The sequence below is a fragment of the Nicotiana attenuata genome, unplaced genomic scaffold, assembly GCF_001879085.1.
Source record: "Nicotiana attenuata strain UT unplaced genomic scaffold, NIATTr2, whole genome shotgun sequence".
In the NCBI taxonomy this organism is placed as follows: domain Eukaryota; kingdom Viridiplantae; phylum Streptophyta; class Magnoliopsida; order Solanales; family Solanaceae; genus Nicotiana; species Nicotiana attenuata.
Window position 1 is genome coordinate 242,673 of NW_017671254.1, and position 14,950 is coordinate 257,622.

The following is a 14,950-nucleotide window of genomic DNA, read 5'->3' on the forward strand; positions in this document are numbered from 1 at the left end:
TGTTGCTAGAGGTAGAGGGCGACAAGGAGCACGTGGCGTAGCTAGAGCGCCTACTAGAGCAGTAGTTGAGGAGCCGCCAGTAGCTCCAGTTGGGGGGCAGGTACCGGAGGCGCCTGCCGTTACCCCCGGACTTCAGGAGACCTTAACACAGTTTTTGAGCATGTTTGGCACATTGGCTCAGGCTGGGTTGATTCCAATTTCACCAGCTACTTCACAGACCGGGGAAGGAGCTCAGACTCCCGTTACCCACACTCCAGAGCAGCACATTGGTCAGGTTCTAGGTGTCATGGCGACACAGCCTGTGGTTCTAGTTCAACCCGTCGTTAGGGCAGCAGCCTCTGAGGAAGAGCAGTTTAGAGTTGCAAGGTTCAAGAAATACGACCCTCCTACATTCAGTGGTTTGGCTTCAGAGAGTGCACAGGATTTTCTGGTAGTGCCATCGCATTCTCCGCACTATGGGTATTGTGGATATGAGTGGGGTTGCTTTTACTACGTTCCAGCTTAAGGGAGCAGCTTATCAATGGTGGCGGGCATATGAGTTGGGTAGCCCGGCCGATACAGTTTCACTTACATGGGTTCAGTTTTCAGAGATATTTTTGAGAGAGTTTGTACCTCAGCCCCTTCGGGATGCATGGGGCACAGAGTTGAGCAGCTGCGTTAGGGCACTATGTCAGTATCAGAGCATGCCACTAGATTCAGTGATTTGGCTAGGCATGCACCTGCCTTGGTCACCACAGTTAGAGAGCGTGTCCGTAGATTCATTGAGGGGCTCAGACATGGTATTCGGTTCAACATGGCACGGGAGTTGGAGTCAGATGCTTCGTATCAGCAGGTGGTAGGGATCGCTCACCGGCTAGAGGGCATGTGGGACTGGGAGCGAGAGCACAGGCGAGTTCAGGAGAGAGAGGACAGGGAGGCGAGGAGGCCTCATAGACCGGAGAGATTTACTGGTCCTTATTTTGGAGGCAGGGTATGGCATGGTAGAGGTTTTGTGGGTCAGCCAGTTCAGTCGCATTTCCGGCTTCGCACAGTGTTTCAGGTGCTCATGGGTCTCAAAGTACTCATATTGCACAATTCCCACAGCCACGTCAGCAGAAAGGTTGCTTTGAGTGTGGAGATACCAGCCACATAGTGAGAGATTATCCCGGACTTCAGGCAGATGTGTCACAGTGGGGTATTCAGGCGAGTAGGGGGGCCCAAGAGGGGGAGGCCTGGCCCGTTGATGTGTTTCATATATTAAGCGTGAGGCCGCTGCGCCAGATGATGTCATACAGGTATGCTTTCGGTTTGTTATAGAGGAGCACCATCCGTATTTCGTTACAATTTTGCTTATCGGGGTGAGTTCCCCTATTTGTTGCTCCACCTATGGGTGAGTTCATGACTCAATATTCTGTTTATGTGTTTGCCCCTGTTGGGAGATTCTATGAGTGGTAGCCCGTGTCTACGTTTGTTTCTATTCGTTATTGAGAGTTACGAGACTAGTAGTGAATTCCCGTTATCCATTATGGTTGACTTGATGTGATTCCTGAGTATGTTGGTTACGAGCTATGATTTTTTATGCTCCACCGGTGTGGGAGCCAGTACTTATTGTAATTTGTGACAGAATTGATCTAGTGGAAGGTTTCAGCTGGTTTGATGTATATTCTACTTGTGATTCAGAGTTGAGGGTGGGACCCTCACGATTTTATGTGATTTGATGTGTTTGAACCAGGTTGTGTACCGCATTGGAAGTTATATCAGGATGAGGTCCTTGTGAATTGTTCATATACTTTGATTTTTCCTTGTAAATTGATTCGTAGAATAGTACTGATAGAGTTTTGTGCCGGTCGGGCTTGTTTGGTAATTCTCTAATGTGTTTCTCCTTGCATATTCAGTCATTTTCGTTATGTGCTTCTTGAGTGTTAGCTTGCGGGGTGTGTGCCCAGTGGTGTTAGTTGTGGCTTGTTGATTCGGGTATATAGTTATGAGGTATTCATGTTCCTTGCATCACTGTTAGTGTTGTGGAGATTTGAAACAGAGTTCTAACGGATATGAGGCTAATTGTCGGTGCTCGGTTTGATTTCGGGCAGCTATTATGATCAGAAATGTTATTATGCGACTATGTGTGGTGAGTCACGTTATGTGGTTGTACCCTGTGGTTGTAGGCATAAGTTGCTGCAGCTAGTTGAGACTGATACCGTGTGTGAATGTAATACTCAGATCTTTTGGAGATAAACGGAAGGTGAGAATTTTGACTCTGAGGCTTTTTGGTATTAGTGGAAGGGGTAAATTACTGTTGAGATGGTGTCGTCAAGATCATGTGGATTGGGGTGATGAGGGGTCACCCGCAGGTGTATGTTGGATGTGTGCATTCAGTAATTTGATGACTTCGAGGCGATTCTTAGCACATTCGAGGACGAACGTTTCTTTAAGAGGGGGAGGATGTAGACCCGGCCGGTCGTTTTAAGAATTTAAGCTCCGTTCAACGGCATAAGGTCTTGAGAAGCTTCGTATTATGTGTTATGACTTACGTGCGTGGTCGAGTTCAGTTACCGGATGATTCAGAGTCAAATTGGAAAAAGGATTCTAGTTTTGAAAGCTTAAGCGATGAGAGTTGACCGGGATTTTAACTTGGTGTGAACGGCTCCGAAGTGGGTTTTGGATGAATTCAACAGCTTCTTATAGTGATTTGGGACTTAGGCATGCGTCCGGATTTGGATTTGGAGGTCCGTAGAGTAATTTGAAGCATTTCAGTGAAAGTTGGAAAAAAAAGTTTTGGAAGGTTGAGAGGTTTGACCAAGAGTTGACTTTGGTGATATCGGGATCGTATTCCGATTCCAGAAGTTGGAGTAGGTCCGTGATGTTTTATATGACTTGTATGCAAAATTTGGGGTCAATCGGACGTGGTTTGATAGGTTTCGGCATCGGTTGTCGGAATTTGAAGTTTCAAGTTAATTAAGTTGGATTGAAGGGTGATTCGTGTTCTTAGCGTTGTTTGATATGATTTGAAGGATCGACTAAGTTCGTATGGTGTATTAAAACTTGTTGCTATGTTTGGTTGAGGTCCCGGGGGCCTCGGGTGTATTTCAGGGTGAGTTTTGAGCGAATCCGGGCATTTCGGCACTCTGGTGTTGTTCTGGAACGTTGGAAGTGCGGACCGCACAATTCCATGTGCTGAGGCACATTTTGGAGTGCTGTAGCAGATGAAAAAGTGCTGCAGCAGACAAAAAAGTGCGGACCGCAGAGGAAAAGTACGGACCGCACAATTTTGTCTGTGGCCGCACTTCTAGTGGTATCGCAGGTTCGCTTGTCCGACTTTGAATGCTTATATCTTTTGATCTACAAGTAATTTGGAGATGATTCAAAAATGAAAGTTGTAGTCTTCGTGTCTATTTTGCAGAAAGGTAGATCAATCATCATTTGGACATTTGCAAACAAAGTTATGGTCAAAATACCGAAGCCCGGTATGCACAAGTTGCAAAAGTGCGGTCGCACAATTTTGAACTGCGGCCGCAGAAGCTAGGATGTGCGACCGCACTTGGAATTATGCGGACCGCACATTGAGAGGTCAGATTGGGTACTATATAACCATGTGTTTAGGGTATTGTTTTATTTTTGGACTTTGGGAGCTCGGTTTGAGACGATTTTTCATATGTTTTTCAAGAAATTCATCGGGGTAAGTGATTCTAACTCAGATTTGGTTAATATACATGAATATATCACTGATTTTATCATTTAATTAGTACCTTGAGATGAAAATTTGGGAAAAATTGTAGAAACTTCATAAACTATAAATTGGGGATTTAAAGGTCGAGTTGTGATCGGAATTGGCTAATTTTGTATGGTTGGACTCGTGGTTGAATGGGTATTCGGATTTCGTTACTTTGATCGTTAGTAGCCGTGCGGATTCTTGCTGAGGAGACTCAAGGTAAACCTATTGCTGCGTTCGCAGGCTTCAGAGTCACCTTCCTATTTTGTATTCACACCGTTTTTACTTATTTCCAAACAGTTGTATTTAGAAGTTGTAGTAAACTCTGTAGAGCTTATGACTTGTACTACCGGTTTTGGAAAATTGTAAATTTTGTAAAGATATCTATATCGAGACTGTTAGATTTTCTTTATTATTGTTGTTATTCAGTAATGTTAGGCTTGCCTAGTCCCTAAGACTAGGTGCCATCACGATACCTAATGGAGGGGAAATTGGGTCGTGACATTTTTTTTTTTGGGAAGATCTTTTTAGAAACGAAAATAAATTTACACAAAATAGAAGTAAGGTCTGCGTATATAATATTATCTCCATACTCCACTTGTGAGATTATCCTCGGTACGTGGTTATTGTTATTTTAAGTTCACAGATATTTTCTATTAAAGAAAAGTGCCCAAAGGCATTTGTGAATAGAAATTTCGATAATTACTAGAAAGCCAAACCAACAAATACATTTCTTTAAAAAAAAAAAAAAAGTTTTGCTTTTGGTGGGTGAAGAATCAAGATAAATTCCATCTATGCATGAAAAGACAAAGCAAAGCAAAGTATCCGATGCTGTAACAGTCACTATTGGAATTTCTTTTAGTTAAAGTCAACAGTTAAATTCTTTGTTAAAACATATTATAAATTAATTAATCTTTGGTTTTAATAAGACCTTGTCAAAGTAGAGGGTAGAATTATTAGACCTACTAAAATATAAAAGGAGAGCTTGCATCATGAAATTCCTGGGGTAATATTTTAATGAAATGATATCTTGTGCTAGTTGCAATTCCAACGAAAGAAAATGAATATACAAAATCTCATATGTTTTATTTATAATTGTTTTTGTATTATTTTTTATTTATCTTCTGACAAAAAAGTCATGTAATTAAAATAATATTTATAATGGACTACAAAACCAAATTTATATAATATTAAAAAAAATTGACACGTCATGGATACAATTTAGTTGGACCCTCTGTTTCGAGAGTAAGTATAAATATATAATTTTATGAAATTTTAACTACATAGACATGGTTAATTAGACACAAAGACGAATTAATATATTTGTTTTTGTTCCTATCATGAGTAAACAATCTCCTATGTCTACATACAATTTGAGTAGAAAAATATTTTCCTATACGGTCGAAGTCGGGCTCTTCTATTACATGACAGATCGGGACTGAAACGTAAAGGATTGAAAATCGACCCCTAGTTCCATCGAACCAAGGTACGAGGTTAGAACATACGTCTTCAAGATCATCGAGTCCGTGACTCCGGAATCGACCCCGATTCCGAACGAGCTCGAGGAAACATTGTCAGACCGAATAACGAAAGGCTGAAATATCCGTAACCGGTCGGATATCATGGCGGAAATCTCGGCATGTATCAATTAGAGACCGGCAGATTAGCAAATCATGGGATTTTCTACCTTTTATAGAATTGTACCTAAAGTAGGACTCCCCTACTATATAAAGGGGGTCTCATACTTTGCAAAACACATTGTAACACACATCCCAAAGCAATATAATATTATTTTCTTTCTGCAAGCTACTGTTCTTCTGCATTTGACATCATTTGAATCACATCCAGTTCGAGTGAGACTTATTTTCCAAGGTTATAACTGTTCAAGTCACACAGTTTGAATTTACTTTATTATTGTTTGCTTCATTTATAATTCAATCTATCTCTTTGTGTTAAATTAATCCGCGTATCCTTAAAACCACTTATAAATTCAATTGTTATCCGATTTTGAGGGTAAATGGTTTGGCGCCCACTGCGGAGCTAAAAATAATAGTGGTTATTTGATACGAATTTCCATAACACACACTATTTTACACTTGTTCTTTGAAGTGTCTCTGATTTTAGGTTAAAGCTCAAAATGTCAAACTTACAATTGGCGCATGTGAATGAGTCATTGACATTGGTGCATGTCAAACTGACAATGAGTCCAGTCACCATGGTGAAAAGAACAACGTAGCGCCCGGTAACGAGGTACCGCCCATAGATCCCATCGGAATTCCAGTCGTGGACCCGTTGGACCCTAACTCGCATGTGGCTATCAACACAAACCTGCCTACGGTCCCCGAGAATAGCATCTGTGATGGAACCCGATCGACGGCGTAGAATACTCAAAACAATGGAGGAGACAGGACCAATCTACGGATGATCTTCAAAATGTTACAGGCTCAACAGGCGAGGATAGCTCAATTACAAAACCAAAATCGCACACCGAGCAGAATTGAACCGATCCATCCCGGGAAATCACCCGCAAGGAAGAACCAGTCGCGGAGAGGTCGAATGGAGATGAGTCGAGGACTAACCCCGAGATTATAAAAATGCTCGAGGAGTTGACGAAACGGATAGAATCAGGGGAGAAGAAAATCGAAGCAAATGACAAAAGGTGGAAACCTATAATTTTAAGGTCGACCAGATCCCCAGAGCGCCACCGATACTGAATGCTTGGATTCCAAGAAGTTCGTGCAAAAACCTTTCCCTCCAAGTGCGGCTCCAAAGCCGATCCCTAAAACATTCCGCATGCCCGAGATTTCTAAGTACAACGGAACGACTGACCTGAACGAGCATGCCACTTCATACACATGCGTCATCAAAGGAAAAAACTTGGAAGATGATGAGATCGAGTCTGTCTTGCTGAAGAAATTCGGAGAAACCCTGTCAAAGGGAGCTATGATATGGTATCACAACTTACCTCCTAATTCTATTGACTCATTTGCTATGCTTGCAGACTCTTTCGTGAAAGTGCACGCTGGGGCCATCAAGGCCGAGATCAGGAAGTCGGACCTCTTCAAAGTAAGACAAAATGATAATGAAATGCATGAGAGTTCGTGTCTCGGTTCCAAAAAGAACGGATGGACCTACCACTGGTCGTCGATGATTGGGCCGTTCAAGCGTTCACCTAATGCCTCAATGTTCAAAGCTCGGTGGATTCGCTGCAGTTGAAGCAGAATCTAATAAAATATCTGGCTGTTACTTGGGCTAATGTCCATAACCAATATCAATCGAAAATTAGAGTCGAAGATGATCAACTACGGGCTTTTTTCGGGTCCGTTTATCCTGTTAGATCTGCCGATAGAGTCAAGAGAGATATCGATCGTGAACCAAGGTCGAACAGGGATCGGTATCAGCCTTACAATGCAGATCGAAGAAGCAGTGGATCCGGGCAGAATTTTGTGCGAAGTGAACGGAGAAGTGACCGAGGTCAAAATAGCCGGGGACTCATGAGCAAGAACGATTTCGACAGGCCTATCGGGTCTAAGGAAGAATTGAGGTTATCGGGATATAACTTTAACGTCAATGTTGCCGCCATTGTATCAGCTATCGGACGCATCAAAGACACCAAAGGCCTCGACCTCTACAATCCGACCCAGCCCAAAGGGATCCGAACCAGATGTGAAAATATCATGGCACTCACGGCCACAGAACAGAGGATTGTCGACAGTTGAGGGAGGAGGTAACCCGATTATTCAACAACGGGCATCTTCGAGAGTTCCTGAGCAACGGAGCCAAAAATCATTTCAGAAATAGGGATTCTAATAAACAGACTGAACATGAAGAACCTCAACATGTCATTAACATGATCATTGGAGGGGTCGATGTTCCTCAAGGACCGATGATAAAATGTACAAAGGTATCCATCACAAGAGAAAAGCGGCCTCGAGATTACATACCAGAAGGGACTTTGTCTTTCAATGACGAGGATGCAGAAGGGATCGTGCAACCCCACAATAATGCACTGGTAATATCTGTACTCATAAATAAATCTCGAGTTAAACGTGTGTTAATTGATCTAGGTAGCTCGACCAACATCATCCGATCGAGGGTCGTAGAACAGCTCGGCCTCCAAGATCAAATCGTGCCTGCAGTCTGAGTTTTAAACAAATTCAACAAGGCATGTGAAACCACTAAGGGAGAAATAATATTACCAGTAAATGCCGCTGGGACCATCCAAGAAATCAAGTTTTATGTGATCGAAGGGGACATGAGGTACAACGCCCTGTTCAGGAGGCCATGGATACACAACACGAGGGCAGTGCCCTCGACTCTTCACCAAGTGTTAAAATTCCCAACACCAGGAGGGATTAAAACATTCTAAGGGGAGCAACCGGCCACAAAGAAAATGTTTGCAGTCGAAGAAGTGATACTGGTATCAACACTGGCAACATCAAAGGGACCGAGTTCGAATACAAAGCTATAGGCTAAATAGCAATTATCGACTCTGGCCACGACCCAATCGGATAAATAGGGGACTGGTGAAGACGATGATTACGGGGTTCCCAGATCTTTTATTTTCCCCGATAATTCCGACGCCACCAAATCAATGGTCGAGGAGCTGGAACAAGTCACCTTGGTCAAACGTCTACCCGATCGGAAGGTATACCTGGGCACGGGGTTAACCCCCGAGCTCAGGAAAAAACTCAATCAATTTCTAATAGCTAACATAGATTGTTTCGCTTGGTCCCATCTTGATATGATAGGAATCCCGACGGAGATTACCACTCACAAGCTAAGCCTGGACCCGAAATTCCACCCAGCACAAACATACTTTCATCAAACACGAGGTATCTAAACTCCTTAAAATAGGGTCCATTCAGGAGGTGAAATACCCGGTATGATTAGCAAACATAGTGGTAGTCCCTAAAAAGGGGAACAAATTAAGAATGTGTAGGTTATAAGAATTTAAATAAAGCATGTCCCAAGGACTCTTTCCCTTTGCCCAATATCGATCACATGATCGATGCCACAGCCGGCCACGAGATCCTTAGTTTTCTCGATGCCTACTCCGGGTACAACCAAATACGGATGAACCCGGATGATCAGGAAAAAATCTCCTTCATCACTAAATATGGCACATACTGTTATAACGTGATGCCATTTAGGTTAAAGAACGCCAGTGCCACTTACCAACGCCTAGTAAACCGGATGCTCGAATAACAAATAGGGAATCCATGGAAGTGTACATTGAGGATATGCTGGTTAAGCCCCTGCGAGCAGATGACCATTTAAAGCATTTGCAGGAAACATTCAGTATATTGAAGAAGTACAACATGAAGCTGAATCCGGAGAAATGTGTGTTCGGAGTCGGATCAGGTAAATTTCTCGGGTTCATAGTATCCAACCGAGGAATCGAGATCAACCCCGACTAGATCAAAGTTATCGAGGATATCACGGTAGTGGATAATGTGAAGGTCGTGCAAAGGCTAACCGGGCGCATTGCCACCCTGGGGCGATTAATCTCGAGGTCCTCCGATAAGAGCCACAGATTTTTCTCGTTACTAAAAGAGAAAAACAACTTCTCATGGACCCCGGAATGCTAACGGGCCTTAGAAGAACTCAAGTGATATCTATCAAGCCCGCCACTACTTCACACATCGAAGGCAGACGAACAACTATACCTATACTTGGCAGTATCGGAGATAGCGGTAAGCGGAGTTCTAGTTCTGGAAGAGCAAGGTACGCAATTTCCAATTTACTATGTTAGTAGGACCCTGGGTGAGGCTAAAACTAGGTACCCTCACCTAGAAAAATTGGCGCTCGCTTTGCTAAGTGCCTCTAGGAAACTGAAACCATATTTTTAGTGTCATCCTATATGTGTTGTGACTACTTACCGATTGCAAAATATAATGCACAAACCTGAACTCTCGGGACGGTTGGCCAAGTGGGCCATAGAAATCAGCAAGTACGATATTGAATATCGACCTCGAACAGTCATTAAATCTCAAATTTTGGAAGACTTCGTGGTTGACTTTATGACGACCCTAATACCCGAGGTCGAAAGAGAATTGTTGGTAAACTCGGGGACGTCTTCGAGAATCTGGACCCTCTTTATGGACGGCACCTCGAACGCAAAAGGGTCCGGGCTTGGCATCATATTGAAGCCACCCACAGGCAATGTAGTTAGAGATTCTATTAGAACTATGAAGTTGACTAACAATGAGGCTGAGTATGAGGCCATGATTGCAGGTCTCGAACTAGCCAAAATCTTGGGGGCGGAGGTGATTGAAGCTAAGTACGACTCCCTCCTTGTGGTAAACCAAGTTAATGGGACATTCGAAGTCAGAGAAGAACAAAAGCAAAGCTACCTAGATAAGTTGCAGGTAACAATACATCGGTTCAAGGAGTGGACTTTGCAGCCCGTACCTCGGGATCAAAATAGCGAGGCCGGTGCCCTTGCGAACTTAGGGTTGTCGGTCGACGACGACGAGCTCAACTCGGGGGCAGTCGTACAACTCATGAGGTCGGTAGTGGAAGAAGGTCACGCCGAAATAAACTCTACAAGCTTGACTTGGGATTGGAGAAACAAATATGCAGAATAATTGATGATCGGGAAACTGCCCTCAGATCCAAAAAAATCGAGTACCCTGCGTACAAAGGCAGCCCAATTTAGTTTGTCCGAAGATGGAACCTTGTTTAGAAGAATGTTCGATGGCCCACTAGCAATATGTCTGGGACCAGGAGATACCGAGTACGTTCTGAGGAAAATCCACGAGGGCACCTACGAAAATCATTCAGGCACCGAATCATTGGTTCGAAAGGTAATCAGAGCCGGTATTACTGGATCGACATGGAAAACGCGAAGGAGTTCGTACGAAAATGTGATAAATGCCAAAGACATGCTCCGATGATTCACCAACCCAGGGAGCTTCTGCATTCGGTCTTATCACCATGGCCATTCATGAAGTAGGGAATGGACATCGTTGTCCCTCTTCCATGGGCACCCGGTAAGGCTCAATTTATATTGTTTATGACTGACTATTTTTCTAAGTGGGTTGAAGCCCAGGCATACGAGATGGTCAAGGAGAAGGAAGTCATCGACTACATTTGGGATCACATCATATGTCGGTTCGGAATGCTGCTCGAAATAGTATGTGACAACGGGAAACAATTTATCGGCAGCAAAGTGACCAAATTTCTCGAAGACCATAAGATCAAAAGAATCCTGTCAACGCCTTATCACCCTAGTGGGAAAGGACAAGCAGAATCGACCAACAAAACCATACTCCAAAACCTCAAAAAGAGGTTAACTGACGCCAAAGGAAAATTGAAGGAAATCCTACCCGAAGTTTTATGGGCATACCGTACGACCTCAAATTCCAATACGGGACTACCCCGTTTTCACTGGTTTATGGCGCCGAAGCTCTAATACCGGTCGAAGTCGGTGAACTAAGTATCAGATTCTGATATGCAATAAAGGAATCAAATGACGAGTCCATGAGTACGAGCCTGGAGTATTAGATGAAAGGCGCGAAGCCGCCCTCGTCCGGTTGGCCGCCCAAAAATAGCGGATCGATAGGTATTACAATCGAAGGGCCAACCTTCGACATTTCAATATCGGAGACTTAGTACAAAGGAAGGTCACACTAAACACCCGGAACCCGAACGAAAGGAAGTTAGGGCCGAACTGGGAAGGACCGTACAAAATTCTCGAGATCGCCGGAAAAGGATCATACAAACTCGGGGCAATGAATGGTGAAAGGCTACCGAATAACTGGAATATAACTCACTTGAAGCGATACTACTGCTAAGGTACAACCCCATTCATTTCCTTTTTACTTATTTTTGAACTAACACTTGCAAGTAACCAACAAGAAGCGGTATAGAATTTTAGGTCTGAAAGCACGCGTTGCACTCTTTTTTCCTTGAACCGGTTTTGTCCCAAATAGGTTTTCCAACAAGGTTTTTAACAAGGCAACAGTGGATCTTGCTAACTTAGAATAGAAGGTCAGTCATGAATCGGTGTTAAGGATCACGTCAACAGTATCCGAGGCTTCTCTCTATGGTCAACCTCGAATACTGGGGGCATTACACTCGGATATCGACTTTAGCAAGGAAACAAACTTCATGATGTAAGGGTATCGATAGGTAGAATCTATTGTAAGGGCCAAACAGTCAAACGAACTGTGCCCGTGTAGATTGCTCGAACCCTAACACAAAGCATGTATGCATGTATAACTATTTAACAAAAGAATAAAAAAAAGTCTTTCCCTTGCGGATAAATATTTTGTCCTTTTAAAAATTTTCTTGCATTTCTCAAGGAATTTCCTACATATGATCCCTATAGAGCCCAAGAGCCACCTTAATCCGAGTTCGAACAATCACTCCCACTTGGGGACTACCGTCCGAAAACAAACTCGGATGGTTCGGGCTATCGGAGCTCGGGGGCATAAGACCTATCAGGCAATGCCCGAATCTTAAAGGCCACGGCCATCCCCACTCGGGGACTGTAATCCTAGGCAATCCCGGATAACTCGGGGCGACACCCGAACTAAAAGGGCCACTGCCAAATTAAAACGGCTCGGAGACGTCCGAGGACCCGTAACAAAGACAACAAGGCCTTAAAATTTCTAAATCGGTTCTAAAGGCTACCCTCGGCAGACTATGACTTAAAAAAGTCTAAGTATTTTGGGGGAAAAACTATCAGTCACTTCGAACCCCCACAATGCCTTAAAACGAAATAAAGTTGAAGGCAAGGTTTCTTCGAGTCTCTGAACAAAACCCATATATTTCATGCTAAGGCATTTAGATCTTTGCAAATAAAAGTAAATAAGGCAAAGAGAAAATTTGAGAGCTGTTGAAGGGAAAAAGCCTTACATTTATAATCAAAAATTTCTTTTTACAAGGGCCAAACAACCCGAAGAAAGTTTTTACAAAGGCCAAACGGCCTCAACAAAAATACAAAAAATGAAAACATTTAAAGGCCTAGGTGGCTTGGTCTTCGTCGGGAGCAACATCATCACCTTCGAGATTTCCGCCACCCTCGGACTCGCCCAAATCTTCGGACTCCCCATCGTCTTCGGGATAGGGCAATTTTTTGGCCTCGGCTTCGAGCTCTTTGGCGCTCTTGATCTCAGCCGACAAGTCGAAGCCCCGAGCAATTTCCTCGAGGGCCTCCTTCAAAACTACCACTTAGCATGCTCAATGATATCCTTTGCCCGGACCTGAGTCGCCTCGGTTTCGGCCTTATAAACGGCCACCATTTCCTCGGCATCAGCTTTAATAACTTTGGCCTCTGACTTGGCCTTTTCGAGATCCTTGGCCAAATTTTCCCGATCAGAAACGACCGAGTTTAGCTGGGACTGGAGCTTCCCGATCTTCTACGCCTGCGCCAAGGACTTCTCCTTTAAACCTCGAAGCTAAACCTCAGCCGAAGCTAGTTGTGCTCGGGAGATCTCCTTTTCTGAGGCCATGCGGTCCATGTTCTTTTTCCATTCTTCTACCTCGGCCTTTACCGCATCTACCTCTGCCTGAAGCTGTCCGATCTGGTCAAGCTTCTGTTACACCTGCGGGTTCGGGACATTAGCCGCCGTATCTGACTCATCATCACTATCCTCAAAGACTATTCTTACTTGCTTGACCAGGTCAGCATGCTCCTTCCGGGCCGCCTCCAGCTCAGCTTGGAGTTTCTTGACCTCCCCATCATGTTGTTCACTGAGAAGCTTGTAAGCATCCCTCTTCTCGGTGATCTCCCGAGTCTCGGCCATATGGTGGTTTAATTCCTCTCGGTATCGGAGAAAAATTTCATGATAGAGCACCGAGGCCTACAAACATAAAGGAAAAGGTCACGATTCTTTATGGCTTAATCTAAGTACATAATAAAAAAGGCATAAAGAGGCACTCGAAGTTATCCGATTTAACGCCTGTTGGGCTTCATTGAACAAGCAGGGCGCTTCGACCTCGTTCATATTCGCTTGATCCTCTTCGTTTACCAAGCACCGAAGGTAACTTGCGACCCCCACGGGGGCTGAGAGGACCTGGGCATCCTCCGGAATGGACATAATAATTGTCCGCTTCTAGCCAGGATCTGCACTTGGAGATAGGAACCGGCTTATTAGTTTCGGACTAGAAGAAAGCCCGCTGGTTCCCGAAGACGGACTCTTCTTTGGTATCGGTAAGTCACCCAGCCCGGTGACGTCCTCCAAAGCGGTAGAGTCTACACCATCAAAAAAGTTGTGAAATGGGTCTGCCACCCCATGGGGCCCCTCGGTAGAGAGATTGGCTGCCTGAGCCTCGTTGATCATTGACTCAGTGAATAAAGGCAACTAGGTGATGTTTATCACACCGAGTACATCCTTCGAGGCTCCGCCCTCATCCCGAGAGGCCCCGACCATGGCCTTCATATTGGCCTCGACCCCAGCCTCCGCATCGGCCTCGATCATGGCCTTAAACCGGCCTCGGCCACGATCTCCTCGTTGACCTTCCTGGCTCGAGGCAGATCGGCCCCACCTCTCTCTGACTCGAAGGCCCCTCGTACCTCGAACCCTGACCACACATGGGCCACCAGTTCGGAGGTTTCTTCTTCTTCTTCTAACTCATCCCTCAGCCGAAGGGGTGAGTTCGAAAAGGGTGCCCGAGCACTGGTGCTACCCTTAGATTTTCGCACCAGACTTCTTTTTGTTCTCTTCTTTTTCGAGCTCGGGGAACTCGAGGCCCTCTTCATTTTCTTCTCATCACCCTGCCTTGGAGCAGGAGATTCGGTGGGTACGTCTTTGTCACCGGATGGAGACCTCATAGAAACATCCTTGGAAAGACCTGCAAAGAAAAAAGAAACCATAAGTAAGAACTCAACAACACAAAGGGGACCCTGGTGTTGCTCACTCAAGAAAGTAATCTCACCGTGAGAACGGGCCTCCCACCAGCCCTTCAAAAGTTCACGCCAAGCACGCTCAGAATATGTTTTCTGTGAAACAATGTCCTTAACCCATTCCTTGAGTTGAGGAACCACATCCGGAACCCGAGCAATAGGTGCATCGACACCGAACATCGATTAGAAAGGAGAAAAAGAGAGTAAAAATAAAATTTTTGGAAAAATGGAACTTTACTCACGTTTTGTGTTCTACTCCTCAGGGAACGACATGTCCTTGGCCGGGATCAGGTCTGAGGTCCTCACTCGGACAAATCGGCCTAGCCAACCTCGGTCTTGATCTTCATCGATGCTCGAGAACGCGGCTTTAGAGTCCCGGGGCGCAAGTTTAATCAGTCCCCTCCCCC